This window comes from Prionailurus viverrinus, chromosome D1 (assembly GCF_022837055.1).
Source record: "Prionailurus viverrinus isolate Anna chromosome D1, UM_Priviv_1.0, whole genome shotgun sequence".
Lineage (NCBI taxonomy): Eukaryota > Metazoa > Chordata > Mammalia > Carnivora > Felidae > Prionailurus > Prionailurus viverrinus.
Window position 1 is genome coordinate 95731861 of NC_062570.1, and position 13824 is coordinate 95745684.

A 13824-nucleotide genomic window follows, 5' to 3' on the forward strand; every position below is an offset into this window, starting at 1 on the left:
AAGGTGCTGAAGGGGTACTTGAAGAAATAATTGCTGAGAACTTCCCTGAACTGGGGAAGGAAAAAGGCATTGAAATCCAAGAGGCACAGAGAACTCCCTTCAGACGTAACTTGAATCGATCTTCTGCACGACATATCATAGTGAAACTGGCAAAATACAAGGATAAAGAGAAAATTCTGAAAGCAGCAAGGGGTAAACGTGCCCTCACATATAAAGGGAGACCTATAAGACTCGTGACTGATCTCTCTTTTGAAACTTGGCAGGCCAGAAAGAATTGGCACGAGATTTTCAGGGTGCTAGACAGAAAAAATATGCAGCCGAGAATCCTTTATCCAGCAAGTCTGTCATTTAGAATAGAAGGAGAGATAAAGGTCTTCCCAAACAAACAAAAACTGAAGGAATTTGTCACCACTAAACCAGCCCTACAAGAGATCCTAAGGGGGACCCTGTGAGACAAAGTCCCAGAGACATCACTACAAGCATAAAACATACAGACATCACAATGACTCTAAACCCGTATCTTTCTATAATAACACTGAATGTAAATGGATTAAATGCGCCAACCAAAAGACATAGGGTATCAGAATGGATAAAAAAACAAGACCCATCTATTTGCTGTCTACAAGAGACTCATTTTAGACCTGAGGACACCTTTAGATTGAGAGTGAGGGGATGGAGAACTATTTATCATGCGACTGGAAGCCAAAAGAAAGCTGGAGTAGCCATACTTATATCAGACAAACTAGACTTTAAATTAAAGGCTGTAACAAGAGATGAAGAAGGACATTATATAATAGTTACAGGGTCTATCCATCAGGAAGAGCTAACAATTATAAATGTCTATGCACCGAATACCGGAGCCCCCAAATATATAAAACAATTACTCATAAACATAAGCAACCTTATTGATAAGAATGTGGTAATTGCAGGGGACTTTAATACACCACTTACAGAAATGGATAGATCATCTAGACACACGGTCAATAAAGAAACAAGGGCCCTGAATGAGACATTGGATCAGATGGACTTGACAGATATATTTAGAACTCTGCATCCCAAAGCAACAGAATATACTTTCTTCTCGAGTGCACATGGAACATTCTCCAAGATAGATCATATACTGGGTCACAAAACAGCCCTTCATAAGTTTACAAGAATTGAAATTATACCATGCTTACTTTCAGACCACAATGCTATGAAGCTTGAAATCAACCACAGAAAAAAGTCTGGAAAACCTCCAAAAGCATGGAGGTTAAAGAACACCCTACTAACGAATGAGTGGGTCAACCAGGCAATTAGAGAAGAAATTAAAAAATATATGGAAACAAATGAAAATGAAAATACAACAATCCAAACGCTTTGGGACGCAGCAAAGGCGGTCCTGAGAGGAAAATACATTGCAATCCAGGCCTATCTCAAGAAACAAGAAAAATCCCAAATACAAAATCTAACAGCACACCTAAAGGAACTAGAAGCAGAACAGCAAAGGCAGCCTAAGCCCAGCAGAAGAAGAGAAATAATAAAGATCAGGGCAGAAATAAACAATATAGAAACTAAAAAAACTGTAGAGCAGATCAACGAAACCAAGAGTTGGTTTTTTGAAAAAATAAACAAAATTGACAAACCTCTAGCCAGGCTTCTCAAAAAGAAAAGGGAGATGACCCAAATAGATAAAATCATGAATGAAAATGGAATTATTACAACCAATCCCTCAGAGATACAAACAATTATCAGGGAATACTATGAAAAATTATATGCCAACAAACTGGACAACCTGGAAGAAATGGACAAATTCCTGAACAACCACACTCTTCCAAAACTCAATCAGGAGGAAATAGAAAGCTTGAACAGACCCATAACCAGCGAAGAAATTGAATCGGTTATCAAAAATCTCCCAACAAATAAGAGTCCAGGACCAGATGGCTTCCCAGGGGAGTTCTACCAGACGTTTAAAGCAGAGATAATACCTATCCTTCTCAAGCTATTCCAAGAAATAGAAAGGGAAGGAAAACTTCCAGACTCATTCTATGAAGCCAGTATTACTTTGATTCCTAAACCAGACAGAGACCCAGTAAAAAAAGAGAACTACAGGCCAATATCCCTGATGAATATGGATGCAAAAATTCTCAATAAGGTACTAGCAAATCGAATTCAATGGCATATAAAAAGAATTATTCACCATGATCAAGTGGGATTCATTCCTGGGATGCAGGGCTGGTTCAACATTCGCAAATCAATCAACGTGATACATCACATTAACAAAAAAAAAGAGAAGAACCATATGATCCTGTCAATCGATGCAGAAAAGGCCTTCGACAAAATCCAGCACCCTTTCTTAATAAAAACCCTTGAGAAAGTCGGGATAGAAGGAACATACTTAAACATCATAAAAGCCATTTATGAAAAGCCCACAGCTAACATCATCCTCAACGGGGAAAAACTGAGAGCTTTTTCCCTGAGATCAGGAACACGACAAGGATGCCCACTCTCACCGCTGCTGTTTAACATAGTGCTGGAAGTTCTAGCATCAGCAATCAGACAACAAAAGGAAATCAAAGGCATCAAAATTGGCAAAGATGAAGTCAAGCTTTCGCTTTTTGCAGATGACATGATATTATACATGGAAAATCCGATAGACTCCACCAAAAGTCTCTAGAACTGATACAGGAATTCAGCAAAGTTGCAGGATACAAAATCAATGTACAGAAATCAGTTGCATTCTTATACACTAACAATGAAGCAACAGAAAGACAAATAAAGAAACTGATCCCATTCACAATTGCACCAAGAAGCATAAAATACCTAGGAATAAATCTAACCAAAGATGTAAAGGATCTGTATGCTGAAAACTATAGAAAGCTTATGAAGGAAATTGAAGAAGATTTAAAGAAATGGAAAGACATTCCCTGCTCATGGATTGGAAAAATAAATATTGTCAAAATGTCAATACTACCCAAAGCTATCTACACATTCAATGCAATCCCAATCAAAATTGCACCAGCATTCTTCTCGAAACTAGAACAAGCAATCCTAAAATTCATATGGAACCACAAAAGGCCCCGAATAGCCAAAGGAATTTTGAAGAAGAAGACCAAAGCAGGAGGCATCACAATCCCAGACTTTAGCCTCTACTACAAAGCTGTCATCATCAAGACAGCATGGTATTGGCACAAAAACAGACACATAGACCAATGGAATAGAATAGAAACCCCAGAACTAGACCCACAAACGTATGGCCAACTCATCTTTGACAAAGCAGGAAAGAACATCCAATGGAAAAAAGACAGCCTCTTTAACAAATGGTGCTGGGAGAACTGGACAGCAACATGCAGAAGGTTGAAACTAGACCACTTTCTCACACCATTCACAAAAATAAACTCAAAATGGACAAAGGACCTAAATGTGAGACAGGACACCATCAAAACCTTAGAGGAGAAAGCAGGAAAAGACCTCTCTGACCTCAGCCGTAGCAATCTCTTACTCGACACATCCCCAAAGGCAAGGGAATTAAAAGCAAAAGTGAATTACTGGGACCTTATGAAGATAAAAAGCTTCTGCACAGCAAAGGAAACAACCAACAAAACTAAAAGGCAACCAACGGAATGGGAAAAGATATTCGCAAATGACATATCGGACAAAGGGCTAGTATCCAAAATCTATAAAGAGCTCACCAAACTCCACACCCGAAAAACAAATAACCCAGTGAAGACATGGGCAGAAAACATGAATAGACACTTCTCTAAAGAAGACATCCGGATGGCCAACAGGCACATGAAAAGATGTTCAGCGTCGCTCCTTATCAGGGAAATACAAATCAAAACCACACTCAGGTATCACCTCACGCCAGTCAGAGTGGCCAAAATGAACAAATCCGGAGACTATAGATGCTGGAGAGGATGTGGAGAAACGGGAACCCTCTTGCACTGTTGGTGGGAATGCAAATTGGTGCAGCCGCTCTGGAAAGCAGTGTGGAGGTTCCTCAGAAAATTAAAAATAGACCTACCCTATGACCCAGCAATAGCACTGCTAGGAATTTATCCAAGGGATACAGGAGCGCTGATGCATAGGGCCACGTGTACCCCAATGTTCATAGCAGCACTCTCAACAATAGCCAAATTATGGAAAGAGCCTAAATGTCCATCAACTGATGAATGGATAAAGAAATTGTGGTTTATATACACAATGGAATATTACGTGGCAATGAGAAAAAATGAAATATGGCCTTTCGTAGCAACGTGGATGGAACTGGAGAGTGTGATGCTAAGTGAAATAAGCCATACAGAGAAAGACAGATACCATATGGTTTCACTCTTATGTGGATCCTGAGAAACTTCACAGGAACCCATGGGGGAGGGGAAGGAAAAAAAAAAAAAGAGGTTAGAATGGGAGAGAGCCAAAGCATAAGAGACTTAAAAACTGAGAACAAACTGAGGGTTGATGGGGGTGGGAGGGAGGGGAGGGTGGGTGATGGGTATTGAGGAGGGCACCTTTTGGGATGAGCACTGGGTGTTGTATGGAAACCAATTTGTCAATAAATTTCATAAAAAAAAAAAAGAAAAAAAAAAAAAAAAGAAAAGCTTAAAAAAAAAAAGACATATGAAAATGGAACTGTGGTTATTCTGAACCCCAGTTTAAAAGGCAGAAGTCAGTAGGCAATGGATATTTTATACATCCACCTCACCAATTTGGCCTGAATTCCTCTACTGTTTTATTTTCCTGAACGGTGTTTTTCATTTTGACTTATAAGATGTAGGTTTTACAGGGGCATCTGGGTGCCTCAGTTGGTTGAGTGTCCAACTTCAGCTCAGGTCATGATCTCCCGGTTTGTGAGCTCGTGTGAGTTCGAGCTCCGTGTCAGGCTCTGTGCTGGCAGCTCAGAGCCTGGAGCCTGCTTCAGATTCTATCTCCTTCTCTCTCTGCCCCTCCCCACTTGTGCTCTCTCTGTCTCTCAAAAATAAATAAATGTAAAAAAGAAAGAATTTTAAAAAAGATGCAGGTTTTACAAATCCTAAACTCTATAGAATTTAAGGTAGACTTTTTAAGAAAAAGAGTACAGAATTATAAATACAAAACTGCTAGGACTTTCCCAGGATCCAGTAAGGGGCCAGTGAAAGTGGTAAATCTGCTCCTGTTGAGGTTTTCTTTCTCAAACTGCATTTGTTTTAAATCTTCTTCAATGTCTGCAATGATATTTGTACTGCATTTTATCCTTCCCAGTTTTATATTATCCATGATTAGTTAATTCTTCATCCTCCCCATACTTTTCTATAACATGTATGTACCCCAGATGAATACCTAATCCTTGAGAGTTTTAAAATAGCTAATATTTTTAAAGCATTTACAACACACTGGATAATCTTCTAAGTTACTTATGTATAAATCTTCTAAGTTATTCATGTATATTAACTCATTTAACACTGCTAATACTTTATGAGGTAGATACAGTACTATGGTTTCCACATTTTATAGATAGGAAGCATAGGGAAGCACATAGCTCATTGAAATGGCAGAGCTGGCCCCCCAACCCAGAGCCAGGGTTCTTATACACTAAGCTCTTCTCTTTGATTTGTGGATATGGATTGTTGAAAGGACACACAAGATTTTGAGCAGTATACTCGGCCCCAGGGTATCAGGAATGTCTGAGTCCAACAACAACTAGTTAAAGGCTGATTGGTAGATTCTTCACACTAAGAGCCCATGAGATCAAGAATGAGACTCTAGAGGACAAACCTGAGTATTATATACCTTTCTCCATGTAGGTAATACCTCATCCTACTGCTATCATCAGAGATGAGTTGGTATAGTGATGGGAAGAGGCTGAACTAGCCTGGATAGTGAAAGATACTGCAATGAGAGACTGCTTTACATAAGCTATCGTGTATATTTACTTTTTGAGCCTCATTTTAAATGCCCCTTCATCTTCTTCCAGAAAATATATGATGTAAAAAATGTTTCTCTAAATTAAGCAAGCTGAAGAGATCTCTGTCTTTTTGACATCATCCTGGTAACTCCAGTAAGGCCACACAACTGACGACTGTGAGAAAGTCTTCAGTATCAGTAAAGCAAACAACTGCAGATAACCAGAGCCCCTCTTTCTTAATGTACTTAATATCAAGAAGTACTAGTTGCAGTTATATGATGGGCATGATTTACAAAGTAAATACCCATATACAATCCTGAAGATTCAGATGCAATCGGTCCGAGGTGAGACCCAAACATTCATCTTTTTTAAAGCTTCACTGTATTTTGCTGTCCAGCCAGAGTTGAGAAACGCCTTAGATAAGAGAAGGGAGTGCAACAGTGTAGGAGGTCTGGGGTGAGGGGGCACAGAAAGGGAAATACCCCGTTTAGTGTGGGAAGTGAGATGCACATGACTCGTTGGTGGCAATAGAATCTATGCTGAGACTGGAAAGATGAGAAGGATTAAGGAGCTAAGAGGAAACACAGTAAAGAAAACAGCACATTTGAGAACCTCGTGGGGCCGAAATCAGACTATATGGCAGAAGCCAATTATAACTGGAGTGTGGATCCAGGGCTGGGGCATGAGTGAGGCTGAAGGGGCTAAAGGAGGCCCTCAGTGGGGAAGCTCAAAAGAAGACAGAGCCACACTCAGGTGTCAGCCCACTTACAAATGAACTCAGCTGACTTTCAGTGATTCCAACCACATGAACGAGCAAGTTATACCAAGACTCCTACTGGAAAATTTGCCACTCAGGCTACTACGAATAGCCTGACACATTCCTCAGAAAAATGAGGTCTGCCCAACTATCTGGCTGTGCCTCATGGAACTAATGGAAGCTTGCCTGACTTTCCTCAGAGGATATCAGCAGCCATTCATGGGAAACAACAATAACAACAACAACAACAAAAAACAAGTCTCTCACTTAACACAAAAGTTGTTCAAGATAATTTCCATAAATTGATCCTATTTCTTCCTTTACTTGATTCAGACTCCTTATATCATAATCATGCCCATAAGGGAAGCCATATTGCAGGCAGGAATATTCATTTTTTAATTAAATTTTAATTACACAAATAATACACGAATATATTTTCCATATAATTAAAACACTAGACATACATTTTCTTTAACCTCTCTGCCTATCTTGATTCTTTTCTCAGATGTAAGCATTGTTACCAATGTGCTGTGTGTTTTTCCAGAATCTTTTTACAAGTATCCACAGAAAATATGCAGCATTTTGTGGGTTTTTCTTTTAAAAATATATGTGAATAGCATTGTATCGGACTGCCTTTTCCACATAATTTTTTCTGGAGATTGAGTGATGCTTTGGGCAAAATAAATGCCAAATAAAATAAATAATAAATGAACAATAATTTCAAAGACTGATTATTTCAGGCCCCTCTGTGAAGCCGACTTAAGTTTGAATCTTAGCTCTACTACTTACTAATACTTTGAGACTTTGGGCAAAATGCAAATTCTCGTAAGCCATTTCTTTACCTTTAAAATGGAGTTAATAGTATTTATCTCATAGGATTATTGTAGTAAAGCACGCAGAACAGTGTCTCCCATAGAACAAAAGAATGCTGATTTATTTCTTCTTCATCTTTCACTCGAAATTCTTGTTACATACAGCACTCCTTTCCTAATAAGACAGTTGGGTGGCGGCCTACAAGCAAACTCTTCCAAATGCCTCCTGAAAATGTCCACCTAGGCGTCCGAATCAGTGTGTACAAAATCATGATGTTCCATGTTAAACAGGGGTCTCTTCCTAAAGAACCTATATCTACTAAGTCACATGGTCTCATCTTTGCACCTTGGTACTTCCTTCCATATCCTGGCCTCCTCCATCCATCTCTGCAGCTCAGATCCTCATTGGAGCTTTCCTGGATCAAAGTTCTAACCCTGTGATGAATCTCTCAGTCTCCAACATCTTATATACTGATCCCATTAGCCCTAACTACCTTTCGTGAGCCCTAACTAGCAATAAATGTATCACTTAAGATAGGAGTCAGCATCTTGAGTCTAGCAATCAAGGCAGGGTTTTTCATCAACTTGCCCCACATGGTGTTTCCAAATTTGTTTCTCATTAACCATACACCAATAGCTCCAAAAAAATCAACTTCTTTCTGCTGTTTCCTGTGCTTTCCAGTCTGTGTCTTTGCACATACTGCTCCCACTATCTCAAATACTCTTCCTCATACCCTCCCCTCTGCATATTTAATTCTACTGAGACAAATACAATAGATATAGTGAATTTAAAAACAGAGTTTAAGGGCACCTGGGTGGCTCAGTTGGTTGAGCATCTAACTCTTGGTTTCAGCTCCAGTCATGATCTCATGGTTCATGAGTTCAAGCCCTGTGTCAAATTCTGTGCTGGCAGTGCTGAACCTGCCTTGTGATTCTCTCTCCCTCTTTTTCTACCCATTTCATGGCTTGTGCTGTCTCTGTCTCTATCAAAATAAATAAATAAACTTAAAAAAAAAAAACAGAGTCAAACATAGTTTAAATCCTCAGTTCCATCCCCAGTTAGGTATATGACATATCTTTGTGATGTCTCTCTTCTTCCCTTATTAAATAATTGAAGCTACTTCACAGAATTTGAAGAACAAACTAAGATAATGTATATAAACAATTAAGCAAACAATGCCTGCTAGGCAATCATCAATTGCCACTATCAATACTATCGGAGGTCTATTTCAAATGTCATTGCTTCTGTAAGTTCCTCCTTGATCCTGCAAGATACAAGTTATTTCTGAAAAGCAACAGTATTTCATTTGCACCTCTCTAAAGATATTTATAACCTTATACTTTACTGTATACTTTACACTACCCTTGATCAAAATTTTTTAAACCCAAAACTGCAATAAGTTTTCCAAAGAATAGTCATGCCTTTGATAACAGTATAAGGAAATCTCAGAAGTAGTTTGGGTATAGAAAATACATGGTTCTCAAATATTTTGATCTGTCATGGGAATATTATACAGACTATTTGCAATCAGAACTATATTTTAAAAAGATCAGAACATGAGGCTACTAGGAGGGGAGGGAGATGGGGAAAATGGGTGATGAACATTGAGGAGGGCATTTGTTGGAATGATCACTGGGTGGGTTTTTTTACACTTTTTTTCATATTTATTTATTTATTTTGAGAGAGTCAGAGCATGAGCAGGGGAGGGGCAGACAGACAGGGAGAGAGAATCCCAAGCAGACTCTGTGCTGTTCGTGCAGAGCCCGATGTGGGGCTTGAACCCACAAACCGCGAGATCATGACCTGAGCTGAAATCAAGAGTCAGACGTTCAAATGACTGAGCCACCCAGGCACCCAGAGCACTGAGTGTTTTATGTAAGTGATGAATCACAGGAATCTACTCCCAAAGCCAAGAGCACACCATATACCCTGTATGTTAGCAAACTTGACAATAAATTATATTTAAAAATAAAAAATAAATTTTAAAAATTAAAATAAAGAAAAATAAAAAGAACATGAGGCCACTGCACACATATGAACTCCAACCTCCTTAGGGATAGGAACTGGCTTCCTCTTTGAGTTCATCTATGACACTCAACACAACATTCATAAAATTTATATGAATGAAGCCCTGTTTGTAGTAAAAGAATAGATTAAATAATAATACTCTAGTATAGCATCTTAAATGAGATATTCTTTCCAATGCTAATTTTGTCTCAAGTCCTCTATTTAATCAATCAGAAAATAACATTACATTAGATAATGTGCACAAGTTAGCCAGATGGAAACGTTTATCTGTGGGTTGGAGGAGAAATTAATTTTCACAAAGCTTCTCTGGTCACTTATAAATGTTAACTTTGGTGGTCCCAATGACTCTTTATGTTAATGATGATTTCAAATATACCTTCAAAACCCATAACTACGTGGAGTATTTTAAAGGAATGATTTGGTAAAACCTTATATCTTAAAGTCTTCTAAAATAATCAGACTTTACTTATTTGACTGAGTTACATTTAACATTAGTAAAAGGGGGTTTGTTTCATTTTTTAAGAAAATTAGTCAGAGGCCATAAAAGAATTTTAAATGCTACCTTAATTCTCTTTACTCTTTGTACTTCCTTTTCATGAGCACTGACTGGAAAAAAAATGCTCAGATTCTGTTGCAGATCGATATGTCTTGTAACATATCACTTCATGGAACCTGGAACCATAGTGCAAGCATGTCTTCTGGAACAGAAGAAAAAAAAAAAGCACCAATAAACATTTGTGATAGTGGAAACTTTCCTGAACAATTTGTGCCATGAGCTTATCAGAAAATAAAAATCATTACCAATCAATATAAATAGTATATTATACATAAAATATAATTTATATATATACACATATGTAATCTGTGTGTGTGTGTGTCTGATTTCTGTATGCTCCCCTACCCTGCTGTCTAATATGATCTGCATTTTTATTACATAGTTCATATTATAAAACTCAATATGAAATTATGTAAGCAAAGCCTATAAGCTACTGTATATTTTCCTGAATAAATGCTTTAAAAACTAAATCCTGAGAAAAAGGGTAATCACCTTTTAAAAAGTGAGAACTAAATTTCAACAGAGTCTTCCCAGGTTAATAAAGAAGTGTTGGTAAGTACCATTATTTTGTCTAGTCCGTGGGAAGGAAGCTGGGTGGAAACAGCAAGTCATTTACAAAAAACCACCACCACCACAACAAAATGCCACCATGTTATGAAGTGTAGTGCACAAGAAATTATACAATTGTTCCACTCCATTTCTGACCCACAGAACAGTGAATACAGAAGACAAAAAGTTAGGAATGCTCTTGTGATTCAAGTGTTAAGACAACAATACTTTTGGCAAAGTCTCTTCACTATAGGACAGTTAGAAATGGCAAAAGAAAAGTCAAAGTGTACATTAATCCCGGGAACCGCAGAGCTGAGTCATAGATAAGCCCAATAACTAGATACCTACACTGTAGCAAAAGAGAGAATTGCAGTTCAATATTTAGAGCAGAAAGTGTATATATTAAGTGTTTGTAAAATGAAAGATTAGTGTGAAAGGTGCCAAATTGTACTGAAGGTTTATACTTCCATGAATACTCCTGTAAATTGTGTATAAATGTTTCATACATTAGAGATTAGTTCATTGTTATGCTTCTTAAAGATAATTCATTTTCATACAAAAAGCATCGTTTTTGAGCTAAAATGAACTAGAAAATTACCTAACCTAACACTCTCATTTTACAAATGAAAAAAAAAAAAAAAAACCACAGATTTCCTGAATATTTAAACGTCTTCTCCAAGGTCACTCTGTTGGAGAAAGAGTTAGAACCAGTGCTTGCTCCTTACATTTAGGTAGCATACTATTTAGGATTGAATGGTTTTGAGTATAAGCTTAAATTTCAGTCATTAGATATGTGATTCTGAGTTAGCTTTGTTTCCCCATATGAGGGTGATAATTATATTTACCTCATATGATTATAGTAATCTTCATTAAAAGTAATATATATGTTCCACATGACATTTAAAATGTTTGATATATAATAAATGTCCAATAAGTATTACCATATTAGTAATTATTATTGTTATAAAATCTAAAACTCCATCTAACCTAAATGGGATATCTACCATTCAGATCAGCATTTCTCAACCCAGTTTCATATAAGAATATCCTAGGAACTTCCTTAGAAACACAGGCGTTACCCCATATATAACTTATGAGAAATTCTAGGTAAGCTTTCAGGGATTATACTTTTTAATAAATTCCCTCAAAGAATTTTGATGTAGTATAGTTAGTATTGGCTCACAGATCACCATTTGGGAACCAATGGTAAAATTACAAAGATATGACCCATGAGCATATTTCTTTCCAAAGAGATATCCAAATGGATATCCAAATGGGAAGCCTAGTGGTCTAGAAAGAAATAAGAATAAAAAATAGCCCCATAAACCAAAAATAAATAGTAAATGTCAAAGCTATCATTAAAACAGTATAGGGAAATATCCAGAAATTCTGAATGTTCAATTTCATGTCTACAAACATCACCATGATTTTTGACTCTGTAGTTAGCCTCCTAAATCCTGTCAACATCAAGGAGACATTCATTCCAGGGTGTTGGGACACAAGGACTTCACAATGACCATTATTTGGTTCTTATCTTCATCAAAGAAGACACTCTTCCCAGGCATCAAGAAGACATTCTAAAGCAGAATATAGGGATCCTGGCTTCCACAGTTCTCAGGCAGCAAAAATCCCTAAATTTGGCAATTAACAGTTTAAAAAACACAGAAGCAATACAAACAACATTTGTAAGTTCTAGTTGAAATAGAACACCTGTTCATGAAAAACTGAATCTGGAAGACATATTGATAAGAGACACATAGATCTCTGTTATTAACCTAAAGATGAATAATAATGGAACTCTGGACAAGGATGAAGCTCAAAAGTGGAGAAGGCATGGCTGGAAGAGCAGGAACAGAATATACCAGAAATGTTGCCTCACCACCTACAGTAACCTGATTAGGAGGTGTTGGCAGTCAACCATGGGTTTGTATAAAAGGTACATTAGAGTTATTAACTTTTAGCAAAGTTTACATATCCCATTCTAAGAATGAGACCATGCTTCCCAATGTATTTTGGTGTTTCTTACTAAAATCTCCATTAAAAGAACTACAGCAGGTATTGTCAGGCCACGTACCTGAGCCAGGTAAATCCAAGAGCTATTCCCAGTCACTAGACTGATTTGATAAATGGGCTGATGAAGAAAGAAGCACGCTGGTGCCCAAACAGGACTCTTCCTAACTTCATAAACAGGTCCTGGAGGGGGCCAAGATGGCGGAACAGCATGGAAGGTTTTTTTGTGTCTCTCATCTCTGAAATACAGCCAGATCAACACTAAGCCATCCTGCACACCTAGAAAACTGCTATGAGAATTAACACAACAATATGCACAACTTGAACCAAAGAACTCAGCAGGTATGCGGTGCAGAGGGATGAACTGGGGGAGAAAGCCATGGAGGGCAGTGACCTGCTTTTGCTTGCAGACAGAGGACAGAGTATGGAAAACATTCCCCTCCCCCAACACCCAAATGCAGCTGAAAAGAATGAGTATTCAAGGGAGTGAACAAAATAATGGAGAAAAGAGAAAGGAGAGGGCTTAAATTCCATTAAGACTCTATAAACAGGGGGAGTGCAGAGTCTGAAACTCCGCAGCTTGATACCTGGTGGTGCTTTGGTGGGAAGGGCAATCCCAAGGAGCAGAGAGCAAGGTCCTTGGGGTCCAGAGACCACAGGGAGAAAGGCAGTTCCTCTGCTGGGAGGACATTTGGTAGAGGCTGTGCAACCTCCCCACAAGCAAAGGTCCCAGCGAACTCCAGAGAACAACCACATTCACTGGTGCTAGAACAAGGACATTAAGGGAGAAGCCTGGGGCCAGATGTGTGTGATTTGCCATAATGCCTGTAACGCTAGTGCTACACGATCACATGAACTTTTTCTGGGGCAGGCTGGCACCCAGCCACCATCTCTGGGTATCAGCAGCAGTGCATCTCCTAAACATTCCTGAGGGCAGGCCATCAACCAGCCATTGCTCAGTGACACCCTCCCCCAGAAGGTCTGAGCTGACCAAACCCGCAGTACCTCAGAAGTGAGGGGTTGGGAAACAGCCTCATCTGAGATAAAACTCAGGAGGGAGGTGCCACCCAGCAACCTGAGATTGTAAAAGCAGGGAGTGGACAGAAGCTGGAGATAAAGGAGTGCACGGCTGCTGATCAGGGAGAGCAGAGTTCTGATACTAGAGATGGGGTAGATGCATGATGCCATTTTCATCCTTCCCACACAGGCCCATACACACCTACAGACACCACAACAATCCACCCCAGTAAG

The 13824-nt window shown here is 38.6% G+C and overlaps 1 long non-coding RNA gene across 1 annotated transcript in view; it reads right to left on the reverse strand.

The window, feature by feature from the left end:
- The window catches only part of LOC125147045 (uncharacterized), a 963150-nt gene that overhangs the window by 932274 nt on the left and 17052 nt on the right, over nt 1–13824 (reverse strand). The window contains exon 2 of the long non-coding RNA XR_007144977.1: nt 10021–10156. This is a non-coding gene — a long non-coding RNA (uncharacterized LOC125147045). The remainder of the gene's footprint in view (nt 1–10020; nt 10157–13824) is intronic.